Genomic DNA, 24,386 nt, shown 5'->3' with positions numbered 1-24,386 from the left:
GAGAGTTGCAGCATTTATTTCAGGTTCTCTCTTGTGGGTTTTTTGGTATTTTTTTTTTTTCTTTTTTGCCACACGGGCAGTACGTGGGAATTCCTGGGCCAGGGATTGAACTTATGCCACACAGCAGCAACCATAATCACAGCGGTGAGAACGCAGGAGCCTCAACCTGCTAGGCCATCAGAGAACTCCTTGGATATAAGTTTTCAAGTTTGAGTAAATCGCAAGTAGTGTGATTACTGGATTGTATAGGTTATGCTTAATTTTGTAAGAAGCCACAAACCTGTCTTCCAAATTGGCTGCACCCTTTGGTGTTCCCATCAGCAATGGATGAGAACTCCTCTTGCTCCATATCCTCGTCAGCATTTGGTGTTGTCCGTGTTCCAGATTTGGGCTGTTCTAATAGGTGTGTAGTGTCATCTCGCTGTTGTTTTAATTTGCATTTTCCTGATGACATATGATGTGGAGCATCTTTTCATATATTTATTTGCTATCTTTATATCTCCTTTGGTGAGGTGTCTGTAAAAATCTTTGGCTCACTTTTTAATCAGGTTGTTTTCTTATTGGTGAGTTGTAAGAGTTCTTTGTACACTTTGGATAACAGTGCTTTATCTTTCGAAATGTTATCTCCGAGACTGTAGCTCGTCTTCTCATCCTCTTGACAGGCCCATCGCTGTGCAGAATTCTTAAATTTAAGTGAAGTCAGGCTTATCAATTCTTTCTTTCATGGGTCGTGTCTTTGATATTGTATCTGGAAGGGCATCACCAAACCCAAGGTCATCTAGGTTTTCATATAGATTATTTTTCTAGGAGTCTTATGGTTTCACATCTTAGGTTTTTTTATTTATGTTGAGTTAATTTTGGTGAAGGGCATAAGCTCCATATCTAGATTCATTTTTTGACATGTGAATATCCATCTTTTCCAGCACATTTGTTGAAATGATCTTTGCTCCATTTTATTTCCTTTGTTTCTTTGTGAAAGATCAATTGATTAAAACCATTTCTTGATTTCTGGACACTCTATTCTTCTCTATTGATCTGTTAGTCTATTGTTCCACCAAAACCATGCTGTCTTGATTAGTATAGACTTATAGTAAGTCTTGAAGTCAGGTGCTGTTGGTCCTCCAACTTTGTTCTTCAATATTATGCTGGGTATTTTTAGTCTTCCAATCAATTTTCTTGCCTCCTCCAGTTTTACCTATTACCTCACCTCTATAAAGTGTTTTCCCTTAGTTCTATGCTCTTGAGCAAAGGAAGTTATCTCACAAATTCTATTTCCTTCCCTGTAATTAAAGCACTTGTGTCAGAGAAAAAGACAAAATTCCTTAAAATTCTGATATCTACTGATCCCTGGATTTTTTTTTTCCACCAGATCTGCTTCCTGCTTGACCTTTCGTGGTTCCCTATTTACCTACATTATAAACGCCAATATTTCTAACTTAAGGTAATTCTCTTTTAAAATGTGTTCCAACATATTTTCCAGTCTCTTAATTCTTTGTTTTAATCATGTTTACTCCACGAATGTCACCTGGTGCCGGGCTTCATTCCATGTTCTTTCTTCTCCAATAACTTTTCTTTTTAAGCCTTATAACTGTCCCCACAGAGAGTTCCAGAAGACTATGACAAATAAAAGAGCACAATCTGAGACAATAAAACAAAATGCTTAAAATATTTAGATAAAGGAAGGAACAGAACCAATAAAGAAAAAAATAGGATTTTATGAAGCATAAAAAAGGAGATTTGAAAAGGAACCAAATAGAGTTTATGTATGAAAAACTAAATGGCAGACTAAAGCATAAATTAAAAATAGTTGAAAAGAGAATCAGTGAACAGGAAGATTGATTTAGAGAAATCATCCAGGATGCAAAACACAGAGATAAATAAGTGGAAAATTTAAAAGAACATTTAAAGATGTGAAAGCAAGAGTGAAAAATTCCAATAATACATCTAAGAGCTTTAGGAATGAGAGAGTTCAGGGAGTAATTTCAAAGAAATATTGATTCAAAAAAGTTTCCTTAGAAACTTAAAGATTTTAAGTAAGTAAAGAGGAGTTCCCATCATGGCTCAGCAGTTAATGAACCTGACTAGAATCCATGAGGATGCAGTTTGATCCCTGGCCTTGCTCAAGGGGTTAAGGATCCAGCATTGCCATGAGCTGTGGTGTAGGTTGCAGATGTGGCTCAGATCCTGTTTTGCTGTGGCTGTGGTGTAGGGAAGCAGCTACAGCTCCGATTCGACCCCTATCTTGGGAACCTCTGTATGCCGCGAGTGTGACCCTAAAAAAACCAAAATAAATAAATAAATAAATGCATAAATAAATAAAGTGATTCAAGGAACACTGATTATAAAGCTATTGCAGAAAATAAAAATAAATCTGCTATTACATAAATCGAAGTAAAGTTGCAGAACATGAAATAAAAAGATACTATGATATGGAATAAGACAAAAATATAGATTGCCTTCATAACATTTTCAAAATGACAATATAGAAGTCTATATTCTGTTAATTTTCTCTACCAGATAAGAATGAGATATAAATGTATTTCTTACCTTTAAGGAATCTATATACTGCTAGATAAGATGATGAAGATTGGCTACTTAAAATCATATAAATGAAGGGTCAGCAAACTCGTTCAGTAATTACTTTAAATATTAAGTGAATATTTTAGACTTTGTTGATCACATAAACTCTGCTGCATATTCCTCCTTGTTTCACATCCCTTTTAAAAATAGTGAAACCATCCTTACTTAGCTCATGTGTTGTACAAAAACAGGTTATGAGCAGATTTACCCGAGTCATATTTGCCGACCTTGATCTAAACTTTCAATTTGTGAGTTAATGACCTCTACTTTCTTTTCAGGCTTTTTTATCCTTCTTTTTTAAAGAACCAATTTTTTAAAAAAAATATCAGTTCTACATTCGATTTTCTTTGCTCTTTGGACAAACAAACAAACAAACAACAACAACAACAAACAAGCTATCTTTTCAATGCTGTTCTGCAGAGACACTCTATTCTGATATATTTAACAGGATGGAATACGTTTACTACGAACAACAGCAGAAAAATATGTAGTTCTTTCTGTGCTGTCTCAAATGCTATCGGTTGACCTGGGCAGGGGGTAGTTGTTGGGCAATGGGATTCAGAAAAATGTTTCTCTTTAACAAGGATATAATGTAAAAGTGAAGCAGTCAACTAGAGGCTTTGTCCATTCATATTTATCCTTGTAATTATGAGCATATATACTAAGACTACAAAAATTAATAGGATTCTCATCCTAGTTATGAACAATTCAGTTGAATATTTGCATTTTACAAATACCCTGACCAAGTCAAGCACTGTCTAATCGCGGGGGTTCCAAAGATGTTGTTTTTTTCTTCTTTTTCTTTTTGCCATTTCTTGGGCCGCTCCTGCGGCATGTGGAGGTTCCCAGGCTAGGGGTCTAATCGGAGCTGTAGCTGCCAGCCTACGTCAGAGCCACAGCAATGCAGGATCCGAGTTGCGTCTGCAACCTACACCACAGCTCACCGGCAACGCCGGATCGTTAACCCACTGAGCAAGGCCAGGGATGGAACCTGCAACCTCATGGTTCCTAGTCGGATTCGTTAACCACTGCGCCACGACGGGAACTCCCCCAAAGATGATTTTAACAGTCACCTACTTGGACGACCTCAGAATCTACAAAGAAGAGAATTTAGATGAAGGGGGTCAGTGAATACGTTTAAATTCATGATCATCAGTTTCAAATGATTGTCTATCAAAGGACCTTGCAAGCAAAGTCTAGAGATTAATCTTGCATGCTCACCGTTAAGTCACTTTAAAAACAAAACCAGGAAGTTCCTGCCATATCAAAAAATACATAGCTATTTCATGATTCTGTTTTCTTTGGGCTATAAGTTATTACACAAAAATTTTAAAGAAATCTGTTTTTTTCCTCAGGTACTTATCTTTTCAGTTACACTTTGTCATCTTGGTATCAACCACTAAGCTCAGGGACATAAAATAAAGACCATTCTAACTATTTCATGCTTTCTGCAGAAAGTGTGGCTGACTATCGTGTGTGTGTGTGTGTGTGTGTGTGTGTGTGTGTGTGTGTGTGTGTGTGTGTGTGTGTGTTGGGTACGGGGTAAAGGGATTGCGTATTATTAACAGGGGGATGGGATGATCTCCCTTAACAGAGAAACTGCTTTGCTTTCCTGATCTTTGCAACAACCAAGACGTCTCTGTGGCATCTCCTCCCCATCATCCATCACATCCCTCAATCAAAACCCCAGGGCAGGCTCCTCCCAGCTCCCCCACACAGTTCCGCAAACCCTAACACCAGCCGTCTCAGCCCTGAAGCACCGTCTTCACAGAATGTATCAAGTGGCTTGTGCTGCTTCCTTCGCAGTAATCAGAAAAAGAAGTCAAGTGGGCACATTTATCATGGTGACCTCAGAATTGGTAGGTGAGCTGCTCCGAAGGGAGAAGATACCTTCGATTAAGTTAAGACAAACTGTAATGGATGAGAGTTCTGCTCCAGTCCAATAAATCACCAGAGCTAGCAGGAAGAGGCGTCGTTGGGAAATTAAAATTTGCTGCAATGGCTACATTGACGCCTTTCGCGTGGATTCTGCCCGGATACCTCTGCCGAGGAGAGCTGGAAAAGGAAGGCTAAATAGTCTTGAGGGGATGTTTGTGATTGACGACTATAAAATGTATTACCCATCAGGCTTCTTCGGGGCTATGCTTTAATAAACCTCAGGCCCTTTTTAGCTGTGGGATGCGGTGAGATGTTTCTGGGCTCGGGTTTAGCAATCAGACTGGCAGGCTGAAATGGCAGTGGTGGTGTGACCATCGTGTATGTGAATCAGCCTCTGAGAGTCCGAGAGTCAGAAGGTGTCATTCGAAGGAAGAGAGTGTGAGCCTGTTTGTTTGGGGTTGCTCTGTGTCTATAAATTTTTGGATTTTTTTCCCCCCTGGGATTCTGAGCCATGAATAAAATATGAGTAGGTTCTATTTCTCCTCTTCCTTAATGAGAGGCTGCCTCGGATGGGAGGCCATTCCTTGCACAAAGAAAGCCACACGCTGGATTTATTAACTCTTAGCAAATGTGTGTTCGATGCTGAGTAATGAGGAGGTTTGCCAGTGCGGCAAGATAAAAGGCTTCCCCACTTTGTGTGTATCCTCTGGGTAATGAAAAAACAAATTGGCGATTTTGTATTTTTCCTGTTGGAAATCCATACGGTCACCCGGGGAAACCAGAGAAGGTTAACCGGCAGGACCACTTGCCTGTAAGCACGGTGTCGGGGAAGAAAGGTTGCAAATGGATGAAATCCCCCAAACCGTAACCAGGGCCCCTGTAAAGGTAGGGCCCGAGGACAAGACGCTGCGTTCAATGAAAGCAGAGCCTCGGGAATAGCCCTGACTGCCGGGCGAGGAATCCTGTGTTCTCAGCCTGCATGTTGCAAAAACGTTTGTAAACCTGTGGGATAATATCTCCCTTTCAAAAGTTTTGCATTTGTGCCACGTGCCATTATCTCCCCCTCTGTGGGCGTTTTTTTTCCCTTTCTGCCTTTGTAGTCCGTTCGTCCACCCTCTCTCATTTCACATCTCTCACTGCAAAGAAAAGCTACTCGCTAAGGATCAAAGGGAGATGGAAGGAGAAGGCTGCGAACCTGAGGCTGAGATTGATATCTCCCTGGATTCCGGAAGGTTCAGACCTACCTTAAGCGTCCGTGGATGACTTTTCTTAACGTGGTCCAAGATCGGTCCTTTTTTTTTATCCTTTGTGTAACTCATGAGGAACCGAGAAATGGGATTGCCTACAAGTTTGCAGGGAATGTCAGTTGAATATTTTGTTGTGAAGTCAAACCTGTCATTCCCTTTGGATGAATGAACCTGTGTGGCAGATTCAGTTAAGTTCATGGGCAAAAGCCATGGTCATTTCCTGCCAGCGAGCTTATTTCTCTGCCCTGGGGAAAACTGCTTTTTTCAGCCCTTTAGGAATCCCTGTTTTGCTCCAGAACAATCTAAATTGGGTTAAAATTGGAAGAAGATTCTTCTGGTTGACTGCTTTTGCTGAAGATGAAATAACCCCTGTCCTGGATGGGGAGGTAGGTGATGTCTGCCCCAGAATAGGAAAACTGGAAGGCGCATGAGAGAAAGAAAGTGAGACGATGGAAGGGGAAGAGGGAAAACCTGGAAAGAGCAGTGGAAAGGTGAGAAGGGTGAAGGCCCAGGCTAGGAAAAGAGGGGAAATTGTAGGAAAAAAGAGGAAGAAACGGAGAGAAACCAAACTGGGCGGTCAAGTCAGCATAAGCTAAAGTGGACAAAGGTCGTGGGAAATACATTCATTCCGAAGAGGCCCATATTAGATTTTAATTGTCCCCCCAGGTCTTCTCTCCGTCCCAAGTGACAATTACAGAGTTCTGATGGGAGAAATGCCACCTCTTCATTCTGTATAAAAAGGAAGGGGAACCCAAAATGGGCTCAGAGGGAAAGACGTGCAAATGTCCACGCTCCACGTTGAAGCTTTGAAGAAAACTACATGGTCATAGAATCTTCAAGTTGAGAGGACTGTTGACCTCTATCTAATCTAATTGGCCCATTTTACTGATGAGAAAATCAGGGTCGAGATTATTGCGAGGGCTTATCCCTATTGCGATATTCGTACGAAGGATGCAGCTGGGAACTGGACCCCGATTGGCTGCCTCCCTGTCATGTGACTTCTAGAGCTGCTGCTGGAGTGGACCATTTATTTCTCATTGTCGGTGCCTGGCCCTTGATGGAGTGCTGGGCTCCTGTCTGCTGCGTGCCCCCCACAGTTTGGACCCTAGAAACAATAGGGGACCTCAAAACGTTTCCAAGCAGGGGAGGGATGTACCAAAACGGGGCTGCCAGAGGATCTTTCTAACAGCAAAGTGTGGTAAGCAGGTGGGGGATAGAGAAACCACAACACCCTAAGCTCTGATAAAGTACCTGTGTGACCTTGAACAAACCCTGTTAATCCCTGAACTCAATTTGATCACGGATAAAATAACAGCATTGGCTGGTCCCATGCACCTGTAACGTTTCACGATTCTGAGCCACCCCCTTCTGCAGTCGTGGCAGTTAATGTTACTTAATTGCAGCAGCCGGCAGGCTATGCCATGCCTGTCATTTATTTCCCTCTACGTTGGCCACACAGGCCCTGAGGTAAACTGGCCACTCCACAAACAAATCCCTGAGAAACGGCAACTCCAGCAGCTTGCCAGAGGCTGGGCCGTGCCAGTCAAATGGGGAGAGAAACAGGCGCACACAAATACCTGTTTAACGCTACTCCCTTTGATTAATGAATATTACCCAAGGTAATAGTCATAAAATACAAGGAATTTACACAGCCAGAGACTCTACGCCAGTGTCCCCAACCCCAACCAGCTAATAGGAATAGAATCCCAGGGGTTCAGCTGATGTGGTTCAGTATCTAATTGAAGGCAAAGAAATAAGTCAGCTAATTTTGGTGCTGGTAACATGTCATCGTGAAGAAAACTCAACTCCTCAATTGTTTCAAACCAGTTACTCTCCTCTTTTACATTTTAAAAGTTGTCATTTCAAAGGAAAGGCTGTCTCTTGGCAGAATTTACCCTTTAGAATCAGGTGGATAATAGCCCATTATATGGAGAAAGAGGTCAGTAATGAGAGTTCTGAAAAAATAGTACGCCCTTGTCATATATGAAGATAGACAAGTCTTCTGAAAGAGAAAAATGTTATGGAGAGAATATTGTTCTAGTATTTTCATAAATGTTGCATGGGTTGTTCATAAAGCATTCTCTGAGGTTTGAGAAAATTAAGTTACTTTTCTGACTAAATTAACAAACAGCTTAGGGATATATGATAAGCATGGGGAAACTAAACTAGAATTTATTACTGGGTAATCAAACTTTAGACCCACAACCAGTAGGAGGAGCAAAAATGATGTCAGGGGGAACAGATTTGTCTGGAAGGAAGAAATGGGTCAGCATTGAGGGTTCATGTCCACTCAAAAGTGCAATAGTGTGTGAATCTAACTCTCTGATCAGACTGAAGAAAGACCTGGGATTAGGGGGCGCCATCTAGTTCTTCACTGAATTTTTTTTAAGAGGAATTAAGTCAAATCAGAGAATTGACCATTGCGTAACTGGGGCTTTTATTTTTTGGTAACTATTTAGAGGTATTTATATTTATATTAGAGATATCTATTTACCTTAACTAAAAAGACTTCTGTTTGATTTCCTGGTAAGAGATTTGTCTTGGGTGCTAGGCAGTGACATTCAGCTGAGTCTAAAAATCCAACTAAATGTTAACAGCATGGGCAACAACTGTGGGGGAAAAAAAAAGAAGAAGAAGAAAAAGAAAGGGAGTTCCCATTATGGCACAGCAGAAACAAATCTGACTGTTACCCAGGAGGATGCAGGTTCGATCCCTGGCCTCACTCGGTGGGTTGGGGATCCGGTGTTGCCATGAGCTGTGGTGTAGGTCACAGATGCTGCTTGGACCCCAAGTTGCTGTGGCCATGGTGTGGGCCGGCAGCTGCAGCTCTGATTCGACCCATAGCCTAGGAACTTCCAGGTTGTGGACCTAAAAAGCCAAAACAAAACAAAAAAAAGCAACCCTAGATGGGAAATGAGAGCAAGTTTATTAATTCTCCATACAAAAACATAGTAGGGCTTCTATGTGCCAGGCACTGTATATATGTTCATATATAGACCTCTGTTTGAGTTTTCAGAAATTTCCTTTGAATATTGTGTCAGATGACCACTACCTAACAAACGCTTTCATGCATCACTTATTGGAAGTCATATATTTGAAAAATAGGAAGAAAAGTGATACACTTTCACTCTCAGTTTTAATTTCTGATTGTCTTTTAAATGTACGTATTTCTCAGCACAGTTTTAAAAATCTCTCGTTGTGAAATTTTAAATGAAGGTAATACCAATATTATCTCTTTATCATCTCTCTTCCCTTCCCTCTTCCCTTTCCCAATGTTTTCAGATGTAGGATATAAAAGTACTTTTATTTTTACTTTTATGTGATCCAGGGTCATAGCATTTACATTTTGTTCTCTATTTATAGTGGAATCTTTGCTGCTTTTCCTAAATATGGAAAGCATTGAAAAGCACTCGCATTATGATGACTGTGTAAATATATTTTGCTGCAGAGCCAGTGTGTGCTCATATTCCATCTCTTTATGTTTCTCTTGGCTACTCAAAAATATAATGTTTTCAGAACCAAGGTCAAAAGATTCTTTACTCTTACGCTTCGTTAAATTCTAATTTGTTTTATTTTGGTGACACAATATTCTTTTCTGAGTTTTTGATTGTCTCTTGTCCTGAGAAAAAAATGGCAGTGATACAGTTCAGCTCTTGTTCATTGCAACTGCTCTTCGAAACCAATTCCCTTCCTCCTGAAGCCGTGCTTGCTGGATGGCAGTAACTTTTTGTGCTGTGGTTTGCCAGGTTTTTTTGGCCTGTTGTACAGCTGTCATGCTGATCGTTCTTCTCACTGGACTCTTGTTTTAGTTCCTGTTTCTTTCCCCCTACATCTGCATTTTTTTGTTCTTGGCTTCTATTTTGCCCGAGTATATCCTTAAGTACTTTGAAATAGGGTGATAAACCTGCAGAGTCCTCATAATTCTGAAAATGACTAGAATTTCCTCATATTTGATTATTAGATTCTGTAGTTACAGGATTCTTGAATCAATAGAATAGTCTATGAATTTTGAAGGCTCTAATTTACCATTTTCTAGCATTTATTACTGATGGTGATATGTTCAATGAGGATCTGCCTCTAATTCTCTTTAGAAATTATACAGGGTTTCTTATTGTGGCTCTTTGTTGGCGCTTAAAAAACTCTTTTAAAGTAAAACTTCATCTTTTTTCATGCTGCAAATTTTTTCTTTTGTTTTATTAAAAATTTTTTATTTATGGATAATCTACTTAGAAATGCACAAGTCATAGGAGTACATTTAATTATTTTTCATGAGCTGAAAATATCCTTGTAACTGCACTGAGAACAAGTGCACCCCAGAAGCCTGCCTCGTGATCTCTTCACATTATTCTGCCAATGGAACCACTATCCTGATGTCTAATCGGAAGATTCGTCCTGCTTGTTTTGTTTTCTTATCTAAATGGACTCAATAAATTATTTGGTTTTAACTTCTGTCTACGCAAATTTTTCACCCTTTCTCTGGATAAAACTCGTAGTAGTCAGATTTTAGACCTTCTGGATTGATGCTTTCTCTCTATTATCAGTTCACTTGTATATTCCTTCTTCTGCTTTTTTTTTGTTTGTTTGTTTGTTTGTTTTGCTCTTACTAGTAGAACAAATTCTTACCTTCCAGTATTTTACTTTGGGGACATTTTATTTTTTTCTCTGTTACTTTTCTGTATAATGTAGGGTATTGATATAAATAGCCTACATTGGTTGGTGTCACCATAGGCCTCCAAATATGGTGACAAATAATACAGAATTTTTTTTGTGCTCATGCAACTGATATGAAATGGATGGGATAGCTGTGTCACCTGAAGACTTTCAGAAATCCAGGTCCCCTCCATCAGTCACTGTGGGCACATGAACATGTTAAAACATTAAATTTATATAGGAGTTAAAAAAAAAAAAAACCTTACTCTCTTTCCTTCAGGATTTTGACATACTTTTTCTTCTGTTTAATCATTCAGTAGATCTGTAGAGAATGATTGCTGTTAGGGAATCTTTCTGCCACCAGAGGTTTGAGGGTATATATTCTAGCTCCTACCTTCTTTTCACACACACACACACACACACACACACACACATATATATAATTTCACAATGTTTATTTTTTCCCCTTGTGATCATGTTATTTTCTTATCTATTTTGAATATGACTTTTTCCACTTATTTTGTGCTGTTCTAGTTTGAGTTTAATATGTTCAAGAGAGAAAGTATGCTTAAATGATCATACACCACCATACACCCACCATCTTGAAACGTTTTTTCCGGAAGGAATATTTGTAAGACATATGCATGCATTGAGAAATTATTGGATTCATACTGGACCCCAGGTGAGAATTATGCCTAAAAAAAAAAAAAAAAAAAAACCTAGATCTGTCCAACAGTGTTGCTAGAATACAGCAGAGCAGCTAAGAAAATCTGTATTCTTTTCACATGTAATTGAAAATGAAAGAAAAAAAAGCAATTAACATCCCAGTATTTTTGAAATGTGCTTATTTTTTATTTATTTTTGTTTGTTTATTTTGCTCTGAAGACCAAATTTCAAGAGAAATACTTGAACTGCTTGGTTAGTCATAAGTTTAGCAAAGATTGCCATTGGTTATAAACTTGATACGAATCAGCATTGCTGCGCTATGGTGGTAAAGCTACCGCTATTCTGAGTGGTGTTAACTAAGTATGAGGCAAAAGAAATCAGAATTGATACTTCCAGCAATCTTTGTCAGACTTTTACTTTGAAAAACTATCTAGTTTTGCTCATGAATATTTATTATGCATCTTCTATCTATCCCAGGCTCTGTGCTGGGCATCGATGACATAATGGGGGAAAGTTTTATCCCCTCTTGCCCCTGCTTTGAAGTGCCAACTTCCTCTCCATTACTGTACGGACCCAGTGCTCACAAACACCTTCCTCAGAATTTCCCAGGTACCCATTCCTCTGTCTCAGGAGATGCCGTCCAAACCAGCAGGTGGGGAGGCTCAGGTACCCCAAGGAGTTCTGGAACTTGGGCCTTTGCAGACATCCTGGGCCTCAGACCTGGCACCCACTTCCGGGGTGGCAGGGGGGGAAGCCTGGCAAGCAAATCCCTTCTGCTGACCAGTATGATATTTCTTTCCAGGATCTCTTGAGCTTCCAGAATGGTTCTGACTCATTGTTTATATCAGCAGAAATCACTGGGAATTGCCTGGGGCGCTGCCTACCTTCAAGGTGAAGCTGGGGTAAGAAACACACTTTCTGTTCGTTATCAGAACATTCAGAGGCCAGATGCAGGAGAGCACACTGGAACCAGGGAGAGTAATTTAGATGCTAGGATGTGAGGTGCTGTGTATCCCCCAGAGAGAAAGTAGGACTTCACGTTGAGGTCAGTGGGAGCCATGCTCAACCTCGGAGCTGGGTGAATGGGACCAGCCTCACCTAAGGGCCTCAATATGATAAAGAGCTGGTGGTGGGTGATGCCCAAAATTATATTAGCGTGATTTAATAAGGATGAAGAAAAATATGCCAGACAGGCAAAACAGACAACAACAAAACAAAACTCATGTCCCTGCCACACCCGCATATGTCCACTCTACCCTTTACGGCCTCTGTAAAGTCTATGTTTACCGAGTTTCATATCTTCAGATTATGAATCCAGCCAAGAGCATTCCTAGATTTACTAAATTTTACGCTGCGATCATTTGTACATGTGCCGTCATCTTCTACAAATGTGTTTTGTTTCCACCCTGCACACTTTGCAACGAAAGCCAAGGCATCACGAAGCGAACTCCTTGGCTCTGGATCACCCAATAAGCGGTGTTCCCGTATATGCTCTGGACTGGAAATACCTCTTGGCAAGAAAATAATGGAACTAGCTGCCTTCACCACAAGGGAGAAGAGCCATGTGTAGCTTATGCCTGGAATAAAAAACCCAGTGTACCACTTTCAAACAACGGATTGTCCCCAGCAGTAGTGAGCCCTGGGCAGTGACAAATGAAGCCTTCTCGGGCTGTGCCCTGAACCTTAGTTGTGTTTTGAATTGAGCAGAGCCACAGCTGAGAGTGGTTGAGGCAGGCACAGTGCCCAGTTAATCCTTAGCGCTCATGCCAAGACTGTCCACAAAGGGCCCCATTGTCAGGGCACCGTGGGGCGGCAGTACCAGTACACTAGGAACTGAATGGAGACCACCAGGTCATTGACTGAATGCCGTCTCCGGCTCCCTTCCCCAGACGGAAATCAGTGGTGGGCACTTAGCATTCATGAGCCATCTGACACCACCATTCTTGATGTGCACATGCTCGTGAGCAAAAGGAAATGGGGGTGCTAACAGCAGCCTGCACTTCCAAACCTCCAAGGGGTGGCACATATCATTGAGAAAAATTGATCTAGCGAAATGATGGCTGGTCCTGAGGGGCCTTTTAATTACATGCTGAATTTGGAGATGACGTGTCTGCGTTTCCTCATGCGTTATAAAAAGAAAAGAGTAGAAAGAAAGAAAAAATATGGGAATCAAGAGTCCCTGAAATTTCCTTTTAAACTTTCAGTCTCAGTACTTACGGTGCTGGCTCTTTCTCTTTATTCCTTGCTAAATGATCTCACTTTCAGTGTTGGAGGTTATTCTCTTGAACCGTTTCAGACAGTTTTCTGTTATTACTTTAATTCTCAGTAAGCTGTTGGCAATTGCTATCAAATTGCTTCATGGATCAATTCTTCCCTCATAGCCCATTAAATTTTGCTTTTTCGACCTGAGCAAGAAGTCACAAACACATTTGGCTACATTTGGTCAGCGGGCCATAAGCCCTTAACTCTTCTTTAGAACTTACTGCAATAGACTCCCATTAGAATTTCTGAATGCCCCATATTTATGGGGCTTTTCCATATTCAGCACCATACCTTGCTATTACGGAAAGGTCTGTTGGGAGGCAATGTTATTTGCTTGGATATGTAATCAGGAAGGGGTGTGAGTATACTGGATGTGGTTATTGTCTAAATCCCAGTAGTCTTGCTGTAGATGGCAAAAATGGCCACAGATTAGTCCTCTCCCTTTTTACCGGCCACTCGGCAATATGACTTCGCAGCACCTTTAGCCAGTAAGTGGGTCCCTGTCCCCACCTCTTAAATGTGAGTTCGTCCTGTGATCAACAGCATGTGGCGGGAGTCATGATGAAGCCTGGGCTTCAGGAGGCTGTGCCCGCTATTGCTTGCTCTTCTGGAAGCCTGCCTCCCCCAGGTGACCAGACCCAGACCAGCCTGCTGGGAAACGAGAAGCCACTTGGAAGAAAGCCACAGTGTCCTGACCGACAATAAACCAGACCCCGGGTGATTCCAGACATGGCCCAAATTACTGACCACAGAGCCAAAATAATGGTGATGATTTTTAAGCCATTGAATTTGTAGTTTATTATGCTATAAAAGTTAATTGATGGAATCCTTACTTTACTGAGTCTGGTGGTCCTTGCCATTCTTACCTTGTAAATATCACCTTCTAACATTTACCCTAAACTAAGAAATCCTTGCTGTACGCCTAGTTGGAAAATTAATGAAGATGAGGCTCTATCGCTGTAACATTTATATCTGTGATGGTATCAGCCCTCTGTTAAAAGATTGAACAGCTGGTTACTGCCTTCTGAATAATTCTCAAGCTTATTAATCCAACATTTAAGACCCGCCACAATTTGGTTTTAGCCCACCCTTTCAGCCTCGTATCTAATTTCATTCAAAATATTTTTCTTTTTTGTCCTGGGCTATCTGGATTACTCTGTTTTCCCAGTTTTCTGTGCTGCCCCACCTCCTGCCATTCTTCACACTGTTTCCACTACCTGGAATGCCTTTCCCCTCATCTCTGCAAGGTCAAATCCTGCGTAACAGCCAAGGTTCATTTCAAACACGAACTCTCTAATGATACTTTTCTAAAACATCCTCATCCGAAGGGATGATTTCTTCCTCCCCTTGAAAGGCTGGAAGAGCTTGCCTTCCAGCCTTCAGGAGGCCCCCAGGGGTCTGGGGTTCTCGCTGCTTTGACCGCGCTGTCTGGGATCAGCTCTGCCATCATCGTCACTGAACCACTGAACACGTGTCGTGCTAGACCCTCCTGTTACTAGCTCATTTAATCCTCTTAATTATCCTGTCGAGGAAGCGCTATTGCTCTCAGCTCCTATGTGATAAAAGTGAGGCTCGAAAACCTAAGTAATTGGTCCAAGGTACCACCACTCTTGAGTGGCAGGTGTAGCAGTAAAGCTGAGCTTTTATGGTGTCTCTTAGGTTGCCCTCACAGCCTCTTGTTCAGGGACACACAGCCATTGCTAAGTCCAGGTCTTGGAGAGGGCACGGTCAGAGCTTAGATCACACATTTTAGACCAAAGGAACCTCTGTAATGAGTTCAGGAATCAAACAAAGAGAAGACATTGCTGAGAAGAGTCAGTGGGGGTAGCTGGTCGGTAATACTGAGCTCTAACAAGATGTGTTTCTTCAACTTCCTTTGCCTAACCTGGAAAGTTCTGAAATATTTTATGAGTTGCTATTGCCAGAAAGTGGTTCACCGTTAGGGACCGTTGTTAAGCTTCCTGCAGTTTACTGATAATTGGGAACTAATACCACCACCCCCCGCCCCCCGCGGCCACTCTTAGTTGTAATGAATTTCTGTTTGTGTAGTCTAGCTTGTCTGTGAGGTTGGCTATGTGACACACAAAAGGTTGACCCCAATGGACCGGATTTCATTGTGGCAGCTGCCTTTTGGCCCAGGTACTGGGAGCACATCGTTGGCAATGGAGACCCAAAGGTGAGAGGCAGAAAGTTTGGCTTGGCCACTCGGGAAACGCAGACGAGGCCCCTCTCCTTTTACGGGCTTATTTTATGCTTAGTTTGACCAGGGCTTATTTTATTGCTTAGTTTGTTTGGAAAGGCACCGTTCATTCTCTCATACTCATGAGGGAAGTGGAACAATTTCCCTATACATGTGAGTGATTTTGTCTTTTTTTTTTTTTTTTGTCCTTTTTTTTTTTTTTTTTTTTTTTTTTTGTCTTTTTAGGGCCATACCCATGGCATATGGAGGTTCCCAGGCTAGGGGTCCAATTGGAGCTACAGCTGCCAGCCTACACCACAGCCACAGCAACACCAGATCCAAGCCACGTCTGCGACCCACACCACAGCTCACAGCAATGCCAGATCCTTAACCCACTGAGCGAGGCCAGGGATCGAACCCACAACCTCATGGTTCCTAGTTGGATTCATTTCCGCTGCACCACGGCAGGAACTCCGAGTGATTTCTTCTTACAATAGTGGAAGAGAAAGGCAATCAAAAGGCAGCATGTTTGGTTTTGGAAAGGTGTTCGCGTAGACGGAAGCATTGGGGTCTTTGCTTTGAAGGGCGGGAATGATGAGTTGGACTTGGTGTCCCTGGGCCTGCCTGGCCACAGGCTTCAGCACAGCGATCCTGCTGGCAACCTTCCATTGGGTCGGGAGTTGGTGTTTGCTTGACAGAAGGCGCTCACAACTGGGGCCTCACACTAGGAGAGGTTTGTCCTTGAACCTGCCTTCTATAGGATGTAGGCTTCCCAACTAACCCTGTGTTCTCATCAAGGAGATTCCTGGGGCTCATTTGCAAAGGGTCCTCCCCCGGCTAGGAGCTCAGAAGACAGCACACATGCCTGGAAGACCACAGCAGGACTCCACTTTACCTGAGGAAATAGCTGCCACTGCAGAAGGCTCTGGCTGTGTGCGGATCTTGCTACCACCCGGGCAGTACCTAATTTGGGAGAGGGTGAGCCATGCCAAGTTCCCTCCTTGGCTTCTTGAACGTCTCAGCCGCAGAGGCGTTGCAGCAGGCCAGTGCCAGACAGGTTCCCAGCTCAATCTGATGCAGCAACTATCTGTAGACACTAGGAAGGCCTGGCAACCACGCGAGGCCCAGAGGGGAATTAGACTTGGTTTCTACTCTCCAAAATCTCTTCGAGGCTGTGATACAAATACATGGATTAGAGAAGAAAATCAAAAAAACACAACAGATCTGGTAGTTCACAATGCTGCTTCTTATGTTTTCCCTGCGTTTCCTCCATGGGGTCTTATTTGCTTCCCCTTTCATGAAGTCACTTGCCTATTTTCATTTCTAAAAACAGCAGCGACAGCAGCTAAGCCATGTTTCTTTAGCATCTTCTTGCCAATTATTGTGCTTCACTCCAAACTAATAACCTGCCATTTGAGAAGAGCTGTTACCGGAGGCTCATGGTTGGACTCCGGCAGTGCCTTGCACAGAATAGGTACGGAAAAGGCTTACGTCGGGGAAGAATTATTCAGTATTATCAAGGAAGGGTAGCCAAGGGTTCTTTAATATCAGGAAGCCTGAGTGTGCGACGTGGTCCTGCCACTTACTTGCAGTGACACCATGGGGCAAATGTCTTTACCTCTCGAAGTCTCTCCGTGTCTTTGTCAGTTAAGATAATAATAATAATAATACCTAAATTATAAGTTGTTATGCGGTTTAAGCAGTAAGCTCAGTAGGTAGGACGTATTAAACACTTAATAAATATTATTATTATTATTCCCATTATGATTGTTCTCTTTGCCAAGCATCTACAAAGGGCTTTGTCTTTGTCACTGAATGTTCATGTGTACGCTTTGAAACAGGTATTAACATATATGTTAATTATATACATTTCCCAGTGGAAAATGAAAATCAAGACTCAGATAATGAACTTCTGCAAGGCCATAGAAGCAACTGACTCTGAGATCTAGTCTCTCAACCCCCAGCAGCTACAGCAAGTGAAGGTGCGAGAAAAGAAAGGCTCTTTATGAACTTAAAAAAAAATTTTTTTTAACACTCTGTACAATTAGTGGAAGGCTCATTATTCCAGAACTGGCAAAGGTTATTCTACGCGACTCAGTTGGTCAATAAGTCTGGCTGTGTCCTTGAAGTGGGATAATTCAGTTCAGAGCTAAGAGTCTCTGAAATCTCCTTGCCGAATGCTCATGTTATTTCCCATCAAATAGAAGACAGTGGCTCTCTTTTCCTTTGTTACTGGAACCTTCCCTTTCTCAGGCCACTCGTTATCCCAAGAAGGAGTTACAAATTAGGTTATAAATGAGGATCCCTTCAGCAGTCTTCAGTCCCATCCAAGTTTGGGTCTTCACGAAAGAAGACTAAACAATTCTCTCTGTCTGATCAGCTCCCTCCAGGTCACACCCAGACAGAAACAAGGACGCACACACGCACCGTGCCTCGAGGGGCCAAGGATGTCTTGGGCAGGTGGAGAGGCTGGAGTTCCTGAGCAATAATATTTGGGGAGTCCCCCTTGTGGTTCAACAGGTTAAGAACCCGACTAGTATCCATGAGCATAAGGATTCGATCCCTGGCCTCTCTCAGTGGGTTGAAAATCTAGCGTTGCTGTGGCTGTGGTGTAGGCCAGCCGCCGCTGCTCCACTTTGACCCCTAGCCTGGGAACTTCCATATGCCACAGGTGCAGCCCTAAAAAGACAAAAACAAACAAACAAAACAAAAGCCCAATAATATTTCTACAGCACTCAAATCTGGAACTGGGGGTTCCTGTCGTGGCTGAGTGGAAACAAATCTGACTAGCATCCATGAGGACACAGGTTCGATCTCTGGCCTTGCTCACTGGGTTAATGATCTGGCATTGCTGTGGCTGTGGCGTAGGCCAGAACCTGCAACTCCGACTCTACCCTAGCCTGGGAACCTCCATATGCCGTGGGTACAGCCCTAAAAAGGCATAAATAAATAAGTAAATCATAAACATATCAAAGTTTTTTTTTTTTCTTTTTAAATCCGGAATTGGGTCACTCCTGGTCCCTATGACCTCAGGCTTTTCTGCAACTGCAGATTCCTAAAGGGCCAAGCTCCAGTGGCTCTCCCGGTGATGATGGCGGCAGCTCCAACAGCAAGGTCTTCATGGACCTAGTGCACAAGACAGCCTGTCTGCCTTAGGAACCCCCCTTTGAGTGTGGGGCTCCTGGCAACAGCATCTCTCAGTGATGGCAGCTGCCGACATCCTGTACTGGTGGCCGTGGACCTTCCTCCTGGCAACGGCACCAACCTCTGTACCTCTCAGGTTCTCTGGGGTCTTAAGAGCCCATCCTGAGCATCATCCCAGATGGCTGCTTCCAGCTGGGCCTCTACAGAGCCCTCTGCTGGCAGCAGTGAGAAACAGGCTCTTAAAGAACCACTGCAGCCTTCAGGACTGCTCATGTCATAGCCATCGCTGCTACTAACGATAATAAAATTAACAATAGTTGCCATTTTTACACACTTCCTGCATGCAGGCACTATATTCATATATTTTATCTTCATCACAATTTTATGAAGTAAACCCCCAATACCCATTTAAGATGTGAAGAAATGGAGGCCCAGAGAAGCTAAATTCAAAGCCACTGGTTGGTAGGTGGCAGAGTTAGCATTTGAATTCAAATTTATCTGACTTGAGAGTTCTTGCAGGAGTTCCTGTCGTGGCGCAACAGAAAGGAATCTGACTAGGAACCATGAGGTTGCGGGTTCGATCCCTGGCCTTGATCAGTGAGTTAAGGATCCGGCATTTCTGTGAGCTGTGGTGTAGGTTGCAGATGCGGCTCAGATCTGGTGTTGCTGCGGCTGTGGTATAGGCTGGCATCTGTAGCTCCATTTGGACCCCTAGGCTGGGAACTTCCATATGCCGTGGGTGTGGCCCTTAAAAAAAAAAAAAAAAAGAAGAGCCCTTGCTTTTATCGCCAAACTTCCATTTGTCAAGTGATGGGTGCTGTTCTGGGAGCCTCGTACACGCTGCCTCACATAAAGAAAGCGTGGGCAGTTAGTGCTGCGCCAACCACCCCTCCTTCTGAGATGGCCCAGGTATCCAGCTAGCTCCATCTGAGCCCTCAGGTTCTGGGCAGGCACTCCTGGCTCCTGGCAGTACCTGTCAGGACACTGGCAGCAGCTTAAATTCTACACCCCATCCCTAACCTCTGTGCCCCCCCTCCCCCCCGCCGCCCCACAGAGCTAATCCCTAAGACATGCAAACCAAATTCCCAATTTTGGCTGACCTAAGTTCACTGAAAACTGGTAGCAATGAATGTGTCTTACACAAAATAAATGGATTTGTGGGTCCCCCAGAAAGCCAGCTGAAGTCAAATCTAATAACTGGCATAAAACTCCAACTTCTATCGCCGTGAGTAGAGTATCTATGGCAAGTGTTTAGTCCCCCGTGAGGTAACATATGCAAAAGGGCTTCGAACAGTATAAAATATTCTGCAAATGCCAAGTACGATTATTCTTGCCAAGGCCATTTTGGCCTCTCAGGTACAAAGTACTAAGAGTATATAAATGACTTCAGGACTGGTCCACGCAGGCACAGCTGGGAATATAGCACGTGTGAAGGGGAGGCCCGGTGATGTCAGAATAAGAGCCCTCAACGACAGGCAGGAAGCCTGGGTCTGAGCCCTCACCCTGCCATCGACAGGCTGGGGAAGCTTCGGGAAGCCGTGGCCCTCAGCGGATCTTCAATGCAATACGCATTCGATAGCAATCATAGCTACATATAAACAAAATGATGTATTATTACTCGCTCCAGGCCCCGTCCTTGTCTGAGGGCACTGCATACCAGAGTTCGCTTCACTCTCCAACAGTCCTCTGTGCTGTTAGCAGCCCATTTTACAGGTGCCTAAACAGAGACTGGGAGGGATGAAACGACTTTGGCTTCCTATCAAGCGCAGAAGGAAGCCTGTGTTGGATCCAAGTCGCGTTCTGTTTTGCTCTTCGTTGCAAAATCAAGTGGAAGGGGTTATGCGAGCCCTGTTTCTATTTCACTTGTAGGAAAATGAGCTGTGGCTGGATTTCGAATTCTTAAAGAAGGAGGACGAATCATGTTAGAATCCCAGAGAGAACAAACAGACTCCTGATACGTGAAGCCGGCGCGTGATTGATTATGACGTTTTCTTAATACATGAGCTGCGCCTGCGCTCTCTTTGGAAAATGCTTCTCAGACGGAGCGCCTTGCTCCCGGCAGAGGCTACCTTGGGAGAAAATGGAATATTGTACTTCACTCCTCGTGTTACCACTATCGATCGAGCCTGCTCTCTTGCTGCTTCTAGACCGTGAGCTTTTTAGGGAAAGTGCTGGAACTCATCTACACCCCCAGCACCTATCACAGGGCTGGTCACACAGTGGATCAGCGTGCAGTGGCAGGATGAATGGACGTGTGTTTGCGGGATGAATGGATGTGTGAATGAATGCATGTCTGGCTCCTTGCCCTGGCGATGCTTTGTTCTTTTCTAGCAGAGCTAATTGACTCCCGGGTAGAGCTCCATGACGAGTCTTGTCCTCTGTCACCTGGAGCCTAAGAAATCTAGTGCCGCGGCTCAGGTATTGAGTCCACCTTGGCATTCCTGATTCTCGGCTGTCGTCGGTCTCTGTCTGACTTCTCATGAAAGCACAGGGGACATTTACTGTTCATGAATACCCAGATCCCATTTTACCTTCTTTCAGAAACACCTGCTCCGTCCTCTCGTTCGGGGTGATTCTGATGAGGGTGACACTCCTTTCCTCCCTCCAGCCCTAGGAGTGGACCGAGGGTCCAGGTATGAACAATCAGGGTTCCCCGTCCTCTGGCCAGAGTGATTGCTTCATTCAGAAAAGACACATCACTCCTCAGAACACCTTCCAGTGACTCTTAGGACTTCCGTTGAGCCAATAGGGGAAAAGTAGCTCTTTCCCACTGGGGATGCCAGGCTAGTTCAGTGTGAGCCTCCAGCCGCTGGTGGTCATCTTGCTCCTGCAGGAGAATGACCTGCCTGAGAATGAAGCCACATTAGGAAGGGGTGTTTTAAGAGATGCAGAGAGAGGTATTCTGGACAGCACGATGTACATGTAATTTAAGAGTTCATCCATGCTTGGAACCCAGTCTGCTTATTGGACTTCCACCTATATAATCCAGTAAACCCAGCCCGCCACCCCTTGTGTGTGTGTGGCGGGGGCGGGGGGGATCTGACCACCAGCTCAGACTGCCATGCAATCCACTGCCATGTTTGTTGAGTCCTGTGCTTTAAGGACCTAACCTAACCCTAACCTAACTTGTTCCTAGTACAGTTTATACCCCTCTGACCAGTGTCTGCCCCATATTGGTGGTGATGTGTAGTCTCTAGTTCTTTGTTCTTTTTTTTTTTTTTTTTTGCTTTTTAGGAGGGCCACACCTGGACGTTCCCAGGCTAGGAGTCAAATCAGAGCTGTAGCTGCCAGCCTACACCACAGCCACAGCAATGTGGGATCCAAGCCCTATCTGTAACCTACACCACAGCTCAAGGCAACGCCGGATCCTTAACCCACCGAGCGAGGCCAGGAACAGAACCCGCGTCCCTCTGGATACTAGATGGATTCTTAACCTGCCGAGCCACAATAGGAACTCCCAAGTCTTTGTTCTTTCTTTTTTTTTTTTTTTTTTTTTTTTTTTTTTTTTTGTTGTTGTTGCTATTTCTTGGGCCGCTCCCGCGGCATATGGAGGTTCCCAGGCTAGGGGTTGAATCGGAGCTGTAGCCACCGGCCTACGCCAGAGCCACAGCAACTCGGGATCCGAGCCGCATCTGCAACCTACACCACAGCTCACGGCAACGCCGGATCGGTAACCCACTGAGCAAGGGCAGGGACCGAACCCGCAACCTCATGGTTCCTAGTCGGATTCGTTAACCACTGCGCCACGACGGGAACTCCTAGTCTTTGTTCTTTCAGTGTGGGTCTGTTCCATCAGGAAGAGCATTCTGAAGTTGCTGTTTTGACGTATGTCAGTGGAGAAAACTGGTGGTTTTCAGTTAAAGATACAGTAGCCTGGCTTAATAGATAAGAGCCTTTGGTCTCAGGTAAATGGGGTTCAAATTCCACTTTGACTATTCAGAAGCTGTATAACCTTAGAAAATTGCTTTATCGCTCTGAAACTAAGCTCTCTTCACTATAAAAAGGGGGGCTGGAATGACTCCACTGCAAGGAATTAGATAAGTTATGTGAAGCGCGTAGAGCTTGGCAATACATAGTAAATGCTCCATAAAGGGTATCTATTGTATTATTTTTTTTATAAGCCTAAGGCAATCTACCAAAAAAAAAAAATCCTCTTGGTTTCCCTTAAATCTGTATACTGACTGTCGTATGAAAAGCAGATATGCGTGTGCCTGGATAGAAAAAACTGTAAGAATGACCATTACAACAGATTGTGTGATTATTAAAATCTTCAGAAACAGGAAATGATCAGGTGTGTATTGTTGTGTAAGGCGGACTTTGGAAGGAAAACAAAAGCCCCTGAGGGTTTTGGGGGGTTTTTTGTTGTTGTTGTTTTTTAAACCGAGAGCTCTTGGGAAGAACAATAAAGACGTTAAGATTTAAAAGGCACCCAATAATTTACATGAACACAAAAAATGTGGAAAGCCATTTTAGATTTCATTAAAAAGGATTAGGGAAATATGGGTAGGACTTCTTGATATGAATCCAGCTAAATCAAACATCACAAGTAAACAAATATGTGGAGGGCTTTATTACAATTATTTACCCATATGTGATCTTGTACTATGAACTTTTTAAAAGGCAGGCATATAACGTAGAAGGAGACAAAAATAGTTGCTGTGCAATTTTTTCGAGTGAAAAAAAATAAAGATGAAGCAGGGAGTGAAAAAGCAAAATAATTGCGGTCGAAAAGAAATATTAAGGGAAATATAAAGATGTACGGAGAGCAATAGTTCTAAAGATACGAAGGTCCTTAGAGAAAAAATAAAGTGTGGTTGACAGAGGCCGTAAAACGTAATGTCAGCGAGGGGACCTTCCCTTTCTGTCCCTCTCGGGTTCTTGTGGCCGAACTCATAATAAAATTGACACAGGACAGATTAACCGGAGAAAGGAGAAACAAATTTAATTCATGTGCACAGAGGTCTCATAGAAATGGGATCTAAGAAGTGGCCAAAGCCAGGCAGCTTTTTATACTTTTTAGACAAAGAAACAATGCATGTGAGAGGAATTGACAGGACAAAGGAACTTAGGCTTGGCTGCTTAATTAGGAAGGAATTTAAGCAAAGTTTGGGCCTGGGGAGTAAATTAGCAAAGAATAACAAGTTGCTATTATACCATCTCCTCCGCTGTTATTTCTCTCTCTCTGGTGCGAAGGATTTAGTCTTTCTGCCTCCGGGTCCCAGGAGGGCCCCTTTCACAGGGGAGATTGGCTTCCTGCCTTCAGGGAGACAGAGGAGGGTCAGAGTGGCTCTTGTGTTGCTTGTTTCTTAAGCAATTTTTATTTCAAAATAATCCATATGGCACTGGGGCGTATTTGGGGAAGGCCTGCCCTGGGCCCCCATGTTACCAAGCGAAGGGCTAGTTGGCGAGGCCCATAAAAGCCAACACGAGGACAGCGGCTTTTGAGAGAAGAGAGGTGTTGGTGTGAGGTCCAGTTAATTCCAGCAAGGGGACTGGAGGCTGGGCTCAAATCTGTCTCCCCAATCTGGGGTTTGGTTTATGAGTCGGGGAGGAGGTGCGTACCCCAAAGCGCTGGTGGGCAGGTTTGGATGGGAGGGCTTGGGAACTTGGCCTTTTATGGCAAAACGTGGGACAGGGGCTTCACCGCATCTTCCTGGACAAGAGACCCTTCGCCTCTGGAAGGGTTCTCACCTTCAGGTTTCGGTCCAGTCCCGCCCCTTGGTTTCAAGGGGAGGAGAAGCTCTGGTTCCAGATGTTATGTGAGATCAAAATTTGCTCCG

General features: G+C 43.4%; 1 long non-coding RNA gene across 36 annotated transcripts in view; it reads left to right on the top strand.

Moving 5' to 3' along the window:
- Nucleotides 1–21,595, top strand: part of LOC100514051 — a 145,952-nt gene extending 124,357 nt beyond the window's left edge. For 32 of the 36 annotated variants that reach the window (XR_002344234.1, XR_002344242.1, XR_002344241.1 and 29 more), the window contains 3 exons: nucleotides 10,890–11,630; nucleotides 11,824–11,923; nucleotides 20,476–21,595. This is a non-coding gene — a long non-coding RNA (uncharacterized LOC100514051). Of the gene's footprint in view, nucleotides 1–1,369; nucleotides 1,442–10,889; nucleotides 11,631–11,823; nucleotides 11,924–13,826; nucleotides 14,114–20,475 lie in introns of those variants that run through there. The other 4 variants (XR_002344208.1, XR_002344207.1, XR_002344209.1 and 1 more) reach the window with 4 other exon arrangements.

Source organism: Sus scrofa, chromosome 5, assembly GCF_000003025.6.
Source record: "Sus scrofa isolate TJ Tabasco breed Duroc chromosome 5, Sscrofa11.1, whole genome shotgun sequence".
Taxonomy (NCBI): domain Eukaryota; kingdom Metazoa; phylum Chordata; class Mammalia; order Artiodactyla; family Suidae; genus Sus; species Sus scrofa.
This window is presented reverse-complemented; position numbering and strand designations above follow the sequence as displayed.